The following is a 16167-nucleotide window of genomic DNA, read 5'->3' as shown; positions in this document are numbered from 1 at the left end:
CCATTTCTCAGCCATTGCTGCCAGCTCCCTTCTATTCTGTCTCAGCATGGCATTTCTGGGGAGGTAAGGATCTGCTGAGATCAGTAAAGAAAATTCCATAGCTTTTTTTGGTAAATTATCACGGACTCCAGAAAGTGATTTGGAAGTCCGCTAGAAGACCTAGCTGAGATCCAGTGCTACCAATGATGCCATTTCTTCTTGTTGCTGTCCTTAATGGAAAAAGCAAACAGTTAGACATCCTGTGATGTGTATCACAGAATATATTTTCTCATGTGGACAGCATGGAAAAGTAGATTTTTCAAGAAAACAAGTGGGTGATGTGAAGTCTTAGGGTTGACAGGGAAAAACGGGTAGAGAGAGGAGACCATGCTCTACTCCGAGCATTCTAGAAAAGCAGACTTTTTTCCTTGAGAATACTTTTCAGTACTTAAAAGCACTATTCAATCATTTCTTCCTGTCTAGTGAAATAAATATATAAAAAACAGAAACAGACTCACAGACAAAGAAAACGAAATTATGGTTATCAGGGGGAAAAGGGGTGGGAAGGGATAAATTGGGAGTTTGAGATTCACATATCTTAACTACTATATATAAAATAGATAAACAAGTTTCTATGGTATAGGACAGGGAACAATATTCAATATCTTGTAATAACCTATAAAGAAAAAAATATGAAAATGAATATATGTATGTACATGTATGACTGAAACATTATGCTGTATGCCAGAAACTGATGCAACATTGCCAACTGACTATACTTCAATTAAAAAAAAAGAATCTAGCCCATAGCTTATTTACTTTGCAAGGCAAAACTCCTCCATGAACATGAAATTGGTTGTGGAATGAGTTAAGTTGACATTTTGGCTTTGGTTTATGTTTTTTAAATCATCCATGGCAAGTGGCTATTTCTCAGGGTCCAAAAACTTCATCTTCTCTGGGTTGAATAATCTCAATTCTTTTACAAAGCCTTCACGTGAATGACTTTTCTATCCATTAATCATTTTATAAGACTTCCTTGATTGTTCACCAGATTCTCTGCACTCATCTTTAGCTGTTAGGATAGGATCACTTTAACTCTCTGATCAAAAACTACGTTTAAATATTGTTCAAAATGTTCTGTTCTATCCGAGGGATATAACCCCTTGAGAGAAAAAAAAAAAACAGTTCAGGGGAAAAAAAAGTGTCAGGCAGTGTTGCTGAAGGAAGTAAGCTGCCCTGGGATATTAATTAAGCCCAGTCATTGTCTCCAAATTAAACTGGTGTCTCCTAACTCCAGCTTAAAAAGCAGCAAAGTGGAAGGAAGAAAAGAAATGCCAAAGAGAAAAACAGAAAATATCTCCTGCTTAAGGAAAAGAGATTTTTATACACTTCGTGGTATTACTTCTTTAATAAAGCTCTTCTTTTATCTATAAACTCTGTCTTGTGCAGAAGGACAAAAAAAAAAAAACAACAATAAAAAAAAATCTGGAAGCAAGGAGTTTGAAAAGGTAAATTTGGAATTTTTTACTGGTTAGCTCCAACAGCTAAGGCTAAAACAGCTTATATCTGTGGCCACTATAGTGTGAATTACAGTTAATCACAGAGAGAGGCAGACCTGGGTGTTTGGGATACTGAGTGAGCCCAAAGGATGAGAACATCTTGCCAGGGAGCTTTTTTATTTTGTTTGCATTAAGATTTGGGGTTGAGCTGATAAAAGCAAAGTGAAGGAGTATCACACCTGGTAGTGCCTTAGCTGTTTATTGTTTTTAAAAATTGCTCTAAAATTGCCTGCTGTGTTGGTTAATGTTAAGCTAAGCTATTGTAACATCAATATTTATGATTTTTTAAGCAAAAAGGCATAATTTTCTTGCTTCCCAATGTGGTAAAACACAAACAGAAAAAGTTTGACTTGTCTAGAGAGAGTGAGTCTGGAAAAAAAAAAGCGGAAAGAGAACTAATACTTTTTAAGGTGCTAAATCCCATGTATTTTATCTACATGCTCTTATTTCATCCTCAGAAGAACCCACTGAAAATGTGATGAGAAAACCGATTCAGATATGTTAAGGAACATGTTCAACCTTGATGTTAAACCTGACGTCCACTGCTTGTATTATCCTGCTGTTCCTAAGTCTTCTTCCCAAGGTGCCATATTCATTAATCCATCGGCTATTTATTCATCAAATACTATATTCCAGGCTCTGGAGCCACATCCTGAAATTAATGGGAAACAACACAAGGTCTTAACTTTAGGGAGCTTTACCTGTTCCTGACCAACTCTTCAAGTTTGGAAGAAGTTTAAGTCTTCTCTCCAATCTCTTGGCCTCCCACTCCATATTCTGTCATCTGCCTAATCGACGGGCATTCTCTTTGTTATATAAAGCCCTGTGGTCAACTCAAGCATGAGTCACTCAACAGCGGGAAAACAAAATGATCAACTCATCTTTTCTCTGACACAATCAACCAAATTAGTGTAGGAAAAAGCTATTAGGTCACATCCAGTCCATCCCTCTGGGAACAGAGCAAAACCACTCCTTGTATTATGCTACATTATTTCTCAACTACATTGTCCTGCCTAATTGTAAATAATGATCAGTGACTCAGTGGCAGGGTTTCCACTATTTCCTCTCAAAGGTTAGCCCACAATCCAGTAATTTTCAGTGTCAAGATGGTCTCTCTGATAGTCAGCCTAAATAGCCCTTATCTTGACTTCATCTAATTATGTTCAGATCAACGCTGATTCCAATCTATGCAATTCTTCATATGTTGCATTTATACCCTTCAAATATAGCTATATGGCTCTCATGCTCTATTCCCTCCCTTCTCCAAAAGTCAACTGGCTGACTCTTAAGCTAACATTGGCAGAGGAAACTTTGCAACCTCGTCACAACTTCTAGCACCTCAGTATTTCCGACCCTATGCAGAGAGCACCATCTAATTTCTTACAGTTCTGGGCTCAGACTTTCCAGGTCTCTGCCTACAGACTGGGCAGTGGTGCAGGTGTTCAAAAACCACAGATTGCATTTGAACTACCTCCTTTGTCATCTACATTCCTCTAGTGTACAGTAGCACCTCTCTATTTTTCCAGCCACTTGTTTTGAAGGTAGTAGAACAGATCCAATTTCTCAAAAGAACATCTTAAAAGATTTTGTTGATCTTCCTGGGTGCAGAATTCATTCATTCACTCACATGTTTAACTTTTATTGAAAACCAGCAGGGCCATACCCTGTACAAGTCACTAGGTATACCCTGTGAATCTGACATATTCCTCTCCCTCAAGGAATTCACAGACTAATAAAGGAGATAAATAGGTCCTCTCCAACTTCTTATCCCCTGCCTCATGTTCTAAAGAATGTTGTTTATAAATACAATTCCTTATATCCCATTTACCCTTCATTGAAATTGGGACTCTGCCCCTAATGTTTTAATGAAGCCTTCTCTGCCAATGTCAAATGATAATCTAATTAGCAAACCCAATGGCCTCTATTCAATATTCGTACACCTTTAATGCAAGAGCGTTTAACACTACTGATCAATGGCTTGCTCTTTCTTGAAATCCTCCCCCTGCCCTTGGTTTCCATGACACCATTCTCCCATATGTCTCCTCCTCCACTCCTCTCCTCCATCTCTGATTGCCCCTTCTTTTTCTTTTATGCCCCTTTTCTCCTTTCACTCTCAGCTGATAATTTCCCCTCATATTTGACTTAAATAGAGAAGTTTTGAAAAGAGAACGTCCTCATCTTCCCATCACTTCATTACCAACCTACTTTGCCTTACCTCTTTTTAATATAGATGATTATCCTTATTTTTTTTAAAATAAAAGTTCAATTTTCTACGTCTGCTCTGACCTCCCAAGGACTTTGCTACTGTAATTATCCCTTCTTTTCTACACCATCCATTTCTCCCTCACTACTGGATTACCCCATTAGCAGTCAGATATTTCATATTAAATAGTCAGATATTTAATATTAAATCTCTCTTTCTTGATTCCAGTTGCCCTTCAGCTAATCCTCCACTTTTCTGTACCCCTTCACAGCTAAACATGTAGGAATTCTTATTATTTTCACTTCCCATCCGTTCATGAAACAATCCATTCAGGCTTTTGTCTCCATCCTTCCATCGTCCAGGTTGCCAATCGTTTCCATATTGCCAAAATCAATAGTCAATTCTCAGAATCAATGTCTCATTAACATTTGACACAGTTGACTACTCGTTTTTTCTTTAATCAATTTCTCCACTTGGGTTGCAGACGCCACTCTCTTTTGGTTTTCTCCCACTACACTGGTCAACTCGTCATGTCTCACCTTTTTTTTTTTTTTTTGGTGCTCTTCATCTGCCGAACCTTGAATTATTGGAGTATCCCAGGGCTCAGTCCGGGGACCTCTCCTCTTTCCTGTCTACACTTAATCAATTAGAGATTTCATCTAGTCTCAAAGCTTTAATTATCATAGGGTGATTCTAAAATTTAAATATTTAATATTGACTTATTTCCTGAACTTTAGATTCATCTATCTAATTTCTTGGTAAATGCTAGCATGGAGCTGCCCAGGGGACATCTCAAACTTAGCATGTACAAAACTGGGCTATTTATTTCCTATACCTTCTTACCACTCACCAAACTCGCTCCTCTTCCAGTCTTTACCCACCTCAGTAAGTAGCACCATCCAGTTATTCAGGCCAAAACCAAGGAAATTCTTATTCCTTGCCTACTCATTCCATACCACAATGCTGCCCAGCTCACACCTAAGCCATTAACAGGTCCTCCCAAACAAATTCCACATCCAACTACTTTTCACTACCTCCATTACTAAAACCCAAGCCCAACCCATAACCACCTCTAGCCTGAATTATTGCAATTAGCCTCCTAACAAATTTCCCTGCTTCCTCTCTGCCCCCTACAGTCTATTGTCCATATAGCAGCCAGAGTGTTCATCTCCAAGTTCAAAATAAATCACAGCACTGTACTGCTTAGACCAGGTTCCCTCTTGCAATCAGAATAAATTTGAGCTCCCTACCAGTGTTTACAATGCCCTATGCGACTGTGTCCCTGACTACCTCTTCATCTCCTTTCATGCTTCTTTTTGCTTAATACACTCTAGTTTCAGCTTTCTTTCTGATCCTTGAATACATCATGTGTTCTCCCATTTAAGGGCCTTTATACTTGATGTCCCTCTGCCTGGAATGTTCTTCTCCCCAGATCTTTATATGGCTGCCTCACTCTCATCATTTAATTCTTAGTTCAAATATCTTTACAGAAGACTTCCCTGAACTGGCTAAAGACTCTTCTGCCCCCATTAAACCAATTATACCCACATTCAGTCATTTTATATACTCTTACATTTTTATCTTTTTCTTTTCTTTTTAAAGTTGTGTTGCAAGTTTTTCCTCTTTCTGTATATACATACATATATATTTATTGAAGTATAGTCAGTTTACAATGTTGTGTTAATTTTTGGTGTACAGCATAATGCTTTAGTCACACATGAATATACATATATTCGTTTTCATATTCTTTTTCACCATAAGTTACAAGATATTGAATATAGTTCCCTATACTATATAGTATGAACTTGCTTGAATTAAGGTGCCCTCTGGATATATGCCCAGAAGTGGGATTGTGGGATCATATGGTAAGTCTATTTTCAGTTTTTTGAGGAATCTCCATACTGTTTTCCATAATGGCTGCACCAAACTACATTCCCACCAACAGTGAAGGAGGGTTCCTTTTTCTCCACAGCCTCTCCGGCATTTATTGTTTGTGGACTTTTGAATGATGGTCATTCTGACAGTGTGAGGTAATACCTCATTGTAGTTTTGATTTGCATTTCTCTGATAATTAGTGATATTGAGCATTTTTTTCATGTGCCTATTGATCACTGGTATGTCTTCACTGGAGAATTGCTTGTTTAGGTCTTCTGCCCAGTTTTGGATTGGGTTGTTTGTTTTTTTCTTATTAAGTCATATGAGCTGTTTATATATTCTGAAAATTAAGCCCTTGTCAATCTCATCTTCTGCAACTATTTTCTCCCATTCTGCAGGTTATTTTTTTGTTTTGCTTATGGTTTCCTTTGCTGTGCAAAAGCTTGTAAGTTTAATTAGGTCCCATTTGTTTATTTTTGCTTTTATTTCTATTGCTTGGGTAGACTGCCCTAGGAGAACATTGCTGAGATTTATGTCAGATAATGTTTTGCCTACGTTTTCTTCTAAGAGGTTTATAGTGTCTTGTCTTATGTTTACGTCTTTAAGCCATTTTGGGTTTATTTTTGTGTATGGTGTGAGGGAGTATTCTAACTTCACTGATTTACATGCTGCTGTCCAGTTTTCCCAACACCATTTGCTGAAGGGAATGTCTTTACTTCATTGTATGTTCTTGCCTCCTTTGTCAAAGATTTCTCTATAGGACTTATCACAAACTGATACTATATAATGTTTATTTGTTTGTGATTATTGTCTATTTCCACTATCCCTACTAGAGTATCAGTTTCATGATGGAAAGAACTATTTTGTCCACTGCTGTATCCCCAGTTCCTCTAGGAATACCTGGCACAGAGTATGGCCCTAGTATTTGTCTGAGGAAGGAAGGAAGAATGGAAGGAAGGACAGGAGGGAGGGAGAAAGGAAGGAAGGGAGGAAGAGTTCCTCTCACTGTGCTTAGCACTTAAATATATGTCCCCCAGGATTTTGTCCAGTCCTCTTCCCTTCCCCTCTATACTACCCTTTTTGGAAGACCTCCTCCCACCTCCCTCTATGGGTTCAATGACCATCTACCCAATTAACTCTCAGTCTGACTACTGAGTCCTTGTTTCTTTCTTATACCCAAGAATTATAGGTACAATTGCCTGTTGGACATTTTAGAAAGAGATCTTACAAATACTTCAATCTCTGCATGACCAAAACCAAGCTCATTATTTTCTTGCCTTCTGATATAATGTACATAAAATACAGAGTCAAATGCTCAGTGCCTAGTAGGCACTCAATAAATCCTAGTTCCATCTAGCCAATTAAGCAAGAAACTTTGGACTCATCTTGACTCATATTTATTTAGTGTACTGAACCTACCACCTCACTTTTCCAATATTTGGAAGTCTGTCAACCCAACACCCCTGGGATTCTCAGCTTTTACTCCTCACTCCAGTAACCCTGATTGCCCTTGCCTGGCACACATTCATTCAATTCAGTTAGGTATTCAATGAGTATTGAGCTTGTATCCTTGCTAGGCACAATGATGTCTATACTAGAAATACAAGAATAAATAACACATGGACACTGCCCAAAATTTACAGGGGGAAACAGGTGAGTAAATAGGCTATTACAATATAGAATATGCAGTTCTAGACAGAGGAAATCAGAGGGTGTTGTTTATGGGAGGAAAACTTAATACAGTCCAGGGATGAAAGAGCTAAGGAAATTGTCTTACAAGTGGTAAAGCCTTAGTCAAGTCTTGGGTTAGCTAAGCAAAGAGTAGGAGGGAACAGTCATCATTCCAGGAAGAAAGAGCAGAATGTGAAAAGAGATATGGGAGATGATGTTATAGTTCAGTATGCAGTTGAATATGGGCATAGCATAGAGTGGAAGCTTGTGTAGAGATAAATAGGGTTATATTCTTTTTTTAACTTTTTAATTGAGGTATAGTCAGTTTACAATGTTGTGTCAATTTCTGGTGTACAGCATAATGTTTCAGTCATATATGTACATACATATATTCATTTTTATGCTCTTTTTCATTATAGGTTAATATAAGATATTGACTATAGTTTTCTGAGCTATACAGAAGAAAATTATTGTTCATGTATTTTATATATAGTAATGTGTATCTGTTAATCCCAAACTTCTAATCTATCTCTCCCCTCTCTCCCCCTGGTAACCAGTTTGTTTTCTATGTCAGTGAGTCTATTTCTGATTTATAAATAAAAGTTTTATCTTTCTTAGATTCCACATATAAGCAACATCATGATATTTGTCTTTCTCTGCCTGACTTACTTCACTCAATATGATAATCACTAGGTCCATCCATGTTGCTGTAAATGGCATTATTTCATTCCTTTTCATAGCTGAGTAATATTTTATTGTATAAATACACCACATCTTGTTTATCCAGTCATCTATTGATGGACATTTAGGTTGCTTCCATGTCTTGGCTATTGTAGAAAGTGCTGCTATGAACATTAGGGTGCACATATCTTTTCAAATTAGAGTTTTCTCTAGATATATGCCAAGGAGTGGGACTGCTGGATCATATGGTAAGTCTATTTTTCATTTTTTAAGGAGGTTCTATACTGTCCTCCATAGTGGCTGCATCATTTACATTCCCACCAACAGTGTAGGAGGGTTCCTTCTTCCCCATGTCCTCTCCAGAATTTATTATTTGTAGACATTTTAATGATGGCCATTCTGACTGATGTGAAGTGATACCTCACTGCAGTTTTGATTTGGATTTTTCTAATACTTAGTGATATTGAACACCTTTTCACGTGCCTGTTGGCCATCTGAATGTCTTCTTTGGAGAAATGTCTACTTAGGTCTTCTGCCCATTTTTTAATTTTTTTTTAAAATTTTAAGCTGTATGGCAGCCCTGGCATACTAATGCAGAAGGGAAGTAAGATAAGAACTTTAAAAAGTTCATTGCTTTAAATAACTAACAGCTGCAGTCATGGAAAACAGTATGGAGGTTCATTTAAAAAACTAGAACTACCATATGATCCAGCAATTCTACTGCTGGGTATATACCTGGAAAAAAAAAGAAAAACTCTAATTTGAAAAGATACATGTATCCCAATGTTCATAGCAGCACTATTTACAATAGCCAAGACATGGAAGCTAACAAACAGGTCACTGGTAATATTGATCAGAGTCACTTAAGGAATGCAGTGGGGGGCAGAATGAGGTTCTTATGGGTTGTGCTTATGGATAGAAGATGGCAGAGTAGAAACAACAGGTGTAGACAACTTTTCAAGGTAGTTTAGCTATGAAAGAACAGATGGTAATACCTAAAGATAAACAAAGATCTGACAAAGGTTATTTTCAAGCTGGGAGAGACCCTGAGCTGGTTTGCAGATACAGAGGATGGACAGAGGAAGGACCTAGGTCAAAGAGAAAGCTAACAGGCTGAAAATATGTGAAAAATAAGGAGAGGAGGGCTCAAAGGAGCAAAATTTCTCCAGGAAGTAGAGGAGGATGACGACCAGGGCAAAGTGAAAGAATTGGGTATGTCCAAGTGAGGAGATAAACTTTGTAAATACATATCCCTGAGGTTTCAGGGACATAAGGATAGAAAAAAGTTCCTTTAGACCCATCTATACAGGGTCTTCAAGGCTGAAATGAAGTGTTGGGACTTAATTCTGGAGGCGACTGGGGCTTTTTTTTTTTTTTTTTTTTTTTGAGGAAGAGAATGACATGACCCAGGCTAAGCACAATTGAGATCTCATAACTCATGAGGTTTACCCAGAGCACAATTACTGCTGATTGAAATGAATACAGAGATGTACTTTAGGGAGATTCATTTGGCAGAACTGCAGAGAATGGGTTGGAGGGCATCCAGATAAGAGGTAATGAGTCCCTGCCAGTAGTAGGAAGAAGGCAAAGGAGATAGATGAGATGGACATTAGAAATACTGCAGAAGGAGCTGAGAAAGGACCTGGGGACTGCTGGGGATAAAAGAGGGAACTGAAGAGGAGCCTACAGTTGTGAGCTTGACTTACAGGGTTGGGAAATATGCCATGGACAGAAATAGAGCTATTAGGCAGGGGGGTTGGGTGAAGGGGTAATACTTTGCAATGGGAATCGGCAGCTCAGAAAGTAGGTAAAACTGGGAAGATGAAGGCAGTACCCTGCATCTAGGAGAGAGGTGAAACACTTGGATGTGGATCAGTTCAAAAAAGAAGAGTTGGCAGAGGGAAAAGAGAAGGTAAACAATGGGATCATGAACGTACTTTGGGTGTAGGAAGAAGCTGTTTCCCTCAAGTGCAGGAAGGCTTCCTAGAGAGGGCAAAAAATGTAAGACATCCCAGAAACAGTGGGAAGAATGCTTGACTGGTAAGCAGAAGCTGCTGGTTTACTCCTGCCCCTGTTACTTCCAAGTTGTGTGAACTTAGAGCCTTTTCTTGTCCTGGGCCTCAGTTTGTTCACCTGTAAAATGGGGTTGCTGAATACAGTGATTAGAGAGAGCCCCTTTTAAGCTCTGACAGCCATTTTCCTTTTTTTTTAAATTTTATCTCCCTTATTGCCTATTATCCATACTTCTTTACTTTATTTAATTTTTGGTTGTTACTTTAAAGTTTACAGTATACACATTTAACTTATAATCTATATTCAAATAATATTATATCACTTCACATGTAAGTGTAAGAATCTTAAAACAGTACATTTTCATTTCCCCTTGCCATCCTTTATGCTTTTATTGTCATATATTTTACTTCTATATATCTTTTCTTCATTTTCATATTCTTTTTCATTATAGGTACCTACAAGATATTGAATATTGTTCCCTGTACTATACAGCATAAACTTATTGTGTATCTATTTCATATATAGTAGTTAGTATCTGCAAATCCTGAACTCCCAATTTATCCCTCCCCTCCTCCTTTCCCCTGCTGGTAACCATAATGTCTGTGAGTTTTCTATGTCTGTGAGTCTGTTTCTGTCTTGTAAATAAGTTCATTTGTGTCTTTTTTTTTTTTTTTTTAGTTTCCACACATGAGTGAGATCATATGGTATTTGCCTGCAGCTTGACTTTAGTGTTTGGCCAGTCCTTGGTTTGGCAGAGAGGGGTGAAAACTTTTCTGGGTCTAGGAACAACACAGAGAAGGAAAAGAGGCACACTTAAGGAAGCAGAAGTAAACCAATTTGGAGCTGGCTGTTTTTCACAACTTGTGGTATCCAACCGAATGATTATTCTGATGGGCAATTATTAAGGTACTCTACGATTGATAATAGCACCTAGTCTATGTTGTCAAAAGTGCTAGACATCACAAGGAAACGCGTACCTGCCGGTTCCCTTTCCCGTCGGATCTGAACACTGGTCTTGGTGGTCTTAAAAGGAGGAATGGTGGTACTGAAGCTATACTCACAGTCCATGTATCCACTATATAGCTTGTGGGCTAGTTTCATCAGGGTAGGGAAAAAAGGAAATTTGTGTAATGAAGTTTTAACCAATGTTGTATTCCCTGCTAAAATCAGTACTAAAGGCTAAGCACTGCCTTCCTTTTATTTACTCAGGAAAACAACAGTCATCAAAAGCCCTGTGTTTCAGGGACTTTCATATATTTGACTAAAATGCAGTTTTCATGAGGGCAAGATCTTCTTTTTAAATCTATTGTATGAATTGCTGTAGCACCAATACCTGGAATAGTGTCTAGCACATAGTTGGCACTCAATAAATATCCTTTGAATGACTTGGGGGAAATATATATATAATCTCATTTAATCCTTACAACAAACTTGCAAAAGAGGCATTAGTATTCTCATTATACCGGAGGGAAAAGAATGGCTAATGTTATGTAAAGTTGCTCAAAGTCATGCCAGGATCAAACACAATAGACTCTAAGCTCCATACGAGCAGGGAATGTGTGTGTTTTATTCTCTATGGTATCCCCAGCAGTCAGCTCAGGATCTAGACTACCTGGAGCACTCTGTGAACATCTTTTGAATGGGAGGAAGCAAGCAAGCAAACACAGAATTGGGTGAAAACAAATACTGTTCCTTGTGCCTCATACCAACAACATCATCACTCAAATTCAAAAGAATAGATGACAAACCTACAGCCAGCATAGTACTCAACGGTGAAAAACTCAAAAGCTTCCCACTAAAATCTGGGACAAGACAAGGATGCCCACTATCACCACTCCTATTCAACATAGTCCTGGAAGTCCTAGCCACAGCAGTCAGGCAAGAGAAAGAAATGAAAGGGATCCAAATTGGAAAAGAAGAGGTAAAAGTGTCATTATATGCTGATGACATGTTACTATATATAGAAAACCCTAAAAGGTCCACACAAAAGCTACTAGAGCTGATTGAAGAATTCAGCAAGGTAGCAGGTTACAAAATTAACGTTCAAAAATCAGTTGCATTTCTTTACACTAAGGATAAATCAACAGAAGAAGAAAGTAAAGAAACAATCCCCTTTAAAATAGCACCCAAAGTAATAAAATATCTGGGAATAAATCTAACCAAGGAGGTGAAAGAATTATACACAGAAAACTATAAACCATTGATGAAGGAAATTAAAGAAGACTTTAAAAAATGGAAAGATATTCCATGCTCTTGGATTGGAAGAATCAATATTGTTAAAATGGTCACACTGCCCAAGGCAATCTACAGATTTAATGCAATCCCTATCCAATTACCCAGGACATATTTCACAGAACTAGAACAAATCATAATAAAATTTATATGGAACCATCAAAGACCCAGAATTGCCAAAGCATTACTGAAGAGAAAGAAAGAGGCTGGAGGAATAACTCTCCCAGACTTCAGACAATACTATAGAGCTACAGTCATCAAGACAGCATGGTATTGGTACCAAAACAGACATATAGACCAATGGAACAGAATAGAGAGCCCAGAAATGAACCCACAAACTTTTGGTCAACTCATCTTCGACAAAGGAGGCAAGAATATACATTGGAATAAAGACAGTCTCTTCAGCAAATAGTGTTGGGAAAACTGGACAGCAGCATGTAAAACAGTGAAGCTAGAACACTCCCTTACACCATATACAAAAATCAACTCAAAATGGATTAAAGACTTAAACATAAGACAAGATACAATAAACCTCCCAGAGGAAAACATAGGCAAAACATTATCTGACATACATCTCAAAAATTTTCTCCTAGAAGAAATAAAAGCAAGAATAAACAAGTGGGACCTAATGAAACTTACAAGCTTCTGCACAGCAAAGGAAACCAGAAATAAAACAAGAAGAAAACCTACGGAATGGGAGAAAATTTTTGCAAGTGAAACTGACAAAGGCTTGATCTCCAGAATATATAAGCAGGTCATACGACTCAATAAGAAAAAAATAAACAACCCAATCCAAAAATGAGCAGAAGACCTAAACAAGCAATTCTCCAAGGAAGACATACAAATGATCAAAAAGCACATGAAAAAATGCTCAATATCACTAATTATCAGAGAAATGCAAATCAAAACTACAATGAGGTATCACCTCACACCAGTCAGAATGGCCGTCACTCAAAAATCCACAAATGACAAATGCTGGAGAGGCTGTGGAGAAAGGGGAACCCTCCTACACTGCTGGTGGGAATGCAGTTTGGTGCAGCCACTATGGAAAACAGTGTGGAGATTCCTCAAAAGTCTAGGAATAGACTTACCATATGACCCAGGAATCCCACTCCTGGGCTTGTATCCAGAAGGAAATCTACTTCAGGATGACACCTGCACCCCAATGTTCATAGCAGCACTATTTACAATAGCCAAAACATGGAAACAGCCTAAATGTCCATCAACAGGTGACTGGATAAAGAAGTGGTGGTATATTTATACAATGGAATACTACTCAGCCATAAAAACTGACAACATAATGCCATTTGCAGCAACATGGATGCTCCTGGAGAATGTCATTCTAAGTGAAGTAAGCCAGAAAGAGAAAGAAAAATACCATATGAGATCGCTCATATGTGGAATCTAAAAAACAAAAACAAAAACAAACAAACAAACAAAAACAAAGCGCAAATAAAGAACAGAAATAGACTCACAGACAGAGAATACAGACTTGTGGCTACCAGGGGGGTGGAGGGTGGGAAGGGATAGACTGGGATTTCAAAATTGTAGAATAGACTACACTGTATAGCACAGGGAAATATACACAAAATGTTATGATAACTCACAGAGAAAAAAATGTGACAATGAGTGTGTGTATGTCCATGAATGACTGAAAAATTGTGCTGAACACTGGAATTTGACACAACATTGTAAAATGATTATAAATCAATAAAAAATGTTAAAAAAAATTCAAAAGAATAGAATCTCAAGAATTAATTAGTCTGCCTCACTTGTTTGTGGATTTAAATCTTCTGTGATATTTAATTCAGTCTCACTTATAGAGTGTGGTGGTTCTCTTTCAGTCTTTTTAACCTTTAGATAGAGTCTCAAGATCCTCTTTTTGAAGGATGCCTGATACCAAGAGTCAGCAAACTTTTTCTATAAAGGGCCAGGTAGTAAATATTGTAGGCATTGAGGGCCTTATGTTCTCCGTTGGAACTACTCAACTTTGCCATTGTGGTATAAAAGCAACACACAGATCAATGAACCTGCCTGTGTTCCAATAAAACTTTATTTACAAAAACAGGTGGCAGGCCAGATGTTGCCACAGACCATGAGTGTAGACAACTTCTCAAGGTAGCTTAGCCATGAAAGAACAAATGGTAATGTTTAAAGATAAACAGAGATCTAACAAAGATTATTTTCAAGATGGGAGAGTCCTGAGCTGGTTTGCAGATACAGAGGATGGACCCAGGTCAAATAGAATGACAATACATGAAAAAAATGACCTTGACTCTTCCATCTCTTGCCTTTCCAGGACTTCTCTAACACTGTGTCAACTGTGGAGCTCCTCCTATCCCTGATAGATTAATACTTGATTGGACGAATACAGTTTTCCTGAGTTTTAACCCCTTCCATATAATTGTAGATGACAAGAATATATTGACAACAGAGAGAGGTCAGCTAAGGAGGTTGGAAGATAGCTTGGACAAAACCCCAAGATATGGCAGTACAGCTCCCTTTCATAATCATGTTGTTCCAAAATCTGGACCTCAAGTTTACAGGGACAAAAACCAGATTTTCTTTTTGTTTTTTGCATCAGTGTACCTAGAGTTGATTCATTAAAAACAGGCTCATAAATAACCATACTTACAAGAGACTGAATGAAATGCCAATTTAGGTGATCATGAAAAATATAATTATCAAGGGGATCAATTACTTATATTCTCTACTTCCCTACATCAGGAAGTGTTAAAAAAAAATTCCCAGTCTTTCCTATGTGCCATATGATATCATAAGTGCTAGGGACACAACAATGAATACGGAGCAGCCCCTCCCCTCATGCCTCTTCTAGTCCAGGGCTAAGCACCAGCATTTTTTTTTTCCTGTAAAGGACCAAACAATAAGCAGTGTAGGCTTTTCAGGTCAGGTTCTGACAGGTTCTGTCACGACTCCTTAGTTGCACCATTGTAGTGCGAAAGCAGCTATAGATAAAGACGTAAATGAATAAGCATGGTTCTGCTCCCATAAAACTTCATTTATGGACATGGAAATGTGAGTTTCATATAATTTTCACCTGTCCTGAAATCCTATTCTTTGGTTTCTTTTCCCCAATCATTTATTTAATTATTTTTATTTATTGAAGTATAGTCAGTTTACAATGTGGTGTCAATTTCTGGTGTACAGCATAATGTTTCAGCCATACATATACATGCACATATTCCTTTTCATATTCTTTTTCATTATAGGTTACTACAAGATATTGAATATAGTTCCTTGTGTGAATCAGAAGAAACTTGTTTATCTATTTTCCCCAACCATTTAAAAATATCTTTTAAAAAACACTTTCAGTAGGGGAGGGTATAGCTAAAAGTGGTAGAGCACATGCACATGTTCCTGGGTTCAATTCCCAGTATTTCCTCTAAAAAGTAAATAAATAAACCTAATTACCTCCCTCCCCCCCAAAAAAAAAAATTTAATAAAACCACTCTCAGTAGCAGGCCATACAAAAGCAGGGGGTGGGCTAGATTTAGCCCGTGGGCTGTACTTTGCCAACTCTCAGTCTAGTCTAACGGGGAAGATACATAGAGACACAGATTATTTCAATACAATGTGATCAAAGCTACTAGAGTCCTGTAGGAGCCAGAGAAAGTCCACCTAACTCAACCCAAGGCATCAGAGAAAGTATCTTAGAAACAACACCAGAGCTGAATCTTAAAGGTTAATATGAAGGCATTAACTAAGGGGAAGTATGTTCCAAGTAGAAAGCAGAGAATGCAGTAGAATCAGAGTCACAGAGCTGATAAATAGCATGAAATTCTTGGGGAAAGGTATTGCTCTAGCATAAAAGCCAAGATAAGAAGTGCCAGATGAAGTTGCAGGTATGCGTAGGGATGAAGATATAAGATGTCTTATCTACCATGCCTCTGAGTAATGAAGGCCCCAGACAAGTTTCCAGCAGGAGATTAATAT

The 16167-nt window shown here is 37.9% G+C and overlaps 1 protein-coding gene and 1 non-coding gene across 2 annotated transcripts in view; one reads left to right on the top strand and one right to left on the bottom strand.

The window, feature by feature from the left end:
* Window positions 1-16167, bottom strand: part of SHROOM4 (shroom family member 4) — a 200144-nt gene that overhangs the window by 80583 nt on the left and 103394 nt on the right. The window lies entirely within an intron of this gene.
* On the top strand, window positions 10957-11087 carry LOC116151094 (small nucleolar RNA SNORA61). Its single transcript, XR_004134878.1, has one exon. It is a non-coding gene; the product is annotated as a small nucleolar RNA SNORA61 (small nucleolar RNA).

The sequence above is a fragment of the Camelus dromedarius genome, chromosome X, assembly GCF_036321535.1.
Source record: "Camelus dromedarius isolate mCamDro1 chromosome X, mCamDro1.pat, whole genome shotgun sequence".
Taxonomy (NCBI): Eukaryota; Metazoa; Chordata; class Mammalia; order Artiodactyla; family Camelidae; genus Camelus; species Camelus dromedarius.
This window is presented reverse-complemented; position numbering and strand designations above follow the sequence as displayed.